This window comes from Pygoscelis adeliae, unplaced genomic scaffold (assembly GCF_000699105.1).
Source record: "Pygoscelis adeliae isolate BGI_AS28 unplaced genomic scaffold, ASM69910v1 Scaffold386, whole genome shotgun sequence".
NCBI lineage: Eukaryota > Metazoa > Chordata > Aves > Sphenisciformes > Spheniscidae > Pygoscelis > Pygoscelis adeliae.
The window spans coordinates 2,895,411-2,896,736 of record NW_008824940.1 but is presented as its reverse complement, the minus strand read 5'-3'; positions in this window follow the sequence as shown (position 1 = coordinate 2,896,736).

The following is a 1,326-nucleotide window of genomic DNA, read 5'->3' as shown; positions in this document are numbered from 1 at the left end:
AGGGAAAATAGCATACGCACTTGTATTGCAGTTTGCATATGTGTATAGCACATTTATCATTGCCATGGAAACAGCAGTGCTGATTTGACTTAATTTTATCAACTTTTTTTTACATTTAATTTCCTGCTGTGTAACATAGAGGGTTTTTCCTTCCCATGCTGCTGCTGAAACCTACTTAGGAAGGCGATTTGACTATCTTCTACACTCAGGAGGCTTTCTTGGCTGATTATTTAAAAAAACAAACATACAAACAAAACCCACCAAAAAACCACACACACGACCCCATTCCCTGCTGTTGTGTTTGCTGCCCCCCCTGCCAAAAGAAACCAAACCCCACCACATTTCTTTTTGGTATATAAAATGGGGTCATTTTAACTTAAGCAAAAAAGCGGGTTTACTTAGAGTATTTAAAAAAAAAAAACACCACCACCCATCATCATATGGTCTTGCAGTATCTTAAACTTTTTGAAAAAAAAAAAAGATACTTTAGAACAGCAGTTTTATAAAGGATCTGGAGAAATCTTATAAAATTTCAAAGGTCTTTTTTGTAATGACACTTTGCAATGAATCAGTAAGCCAACCTTTAAGTGGGTACATGCACGGTTATCTTCTTTAGTTCTAAACTTCATTCACTGTGTAACACAGTTCAGTGTATTAATGGCTGTGGTGGGTTCACCCCAGGCAGCAGCTAAGCACCAGACAGCTGCTTGCCCGCTCTCCCCTCGGCTCCCCTCCTCCCCCAGCTGGATGGGAGAGAGAATACAGAGAGCAAAAGTGAGAAAACTCATGGGTTGAGATGAAGACAGTTTAAGAAGTGAAGGAAAGAGGAAGGAAAAAAGCGATGCAAAGGCAGTCACCCACCACCTCCCACAAGCTGACTGATGCCCAGCTGGTCCCCAAGGAACGGCTACCTGCTCCAAAACCCCCTCCCCTCAGTTTGCATTGCTGAGCAGGAGGTTATATGGCATGGAATATCCCTTTGCTCAGCTTGGGTCAGCTGTCCCGGCTGTGTCCCCTCCCAGCTTCTTGCCCACCCCTGGCCTACTTACTGGGGGGCAGAGTGGGGACTAAGAGAAAAGAGAAAGCCTTGGCGCTGTGCAGGTGCTGCTCAGCAATAGCAAAAAAACCACTGGTGTGTTACCAGTGCTGTTTTAGTCACAAATCCAAACTATAGCACCATGCGGACTGCTGTGAAGAAAGTTAACTCCATCCCAGCCAGACCAGTACAGGGCAGGGCCAGAAAACCAACTGCTAATGATTGTGGATAAATTTAAATTTTTGGTTCAGGAAAATAAATCTGTGAGGCCTAAGAAATTCTTGTGAACT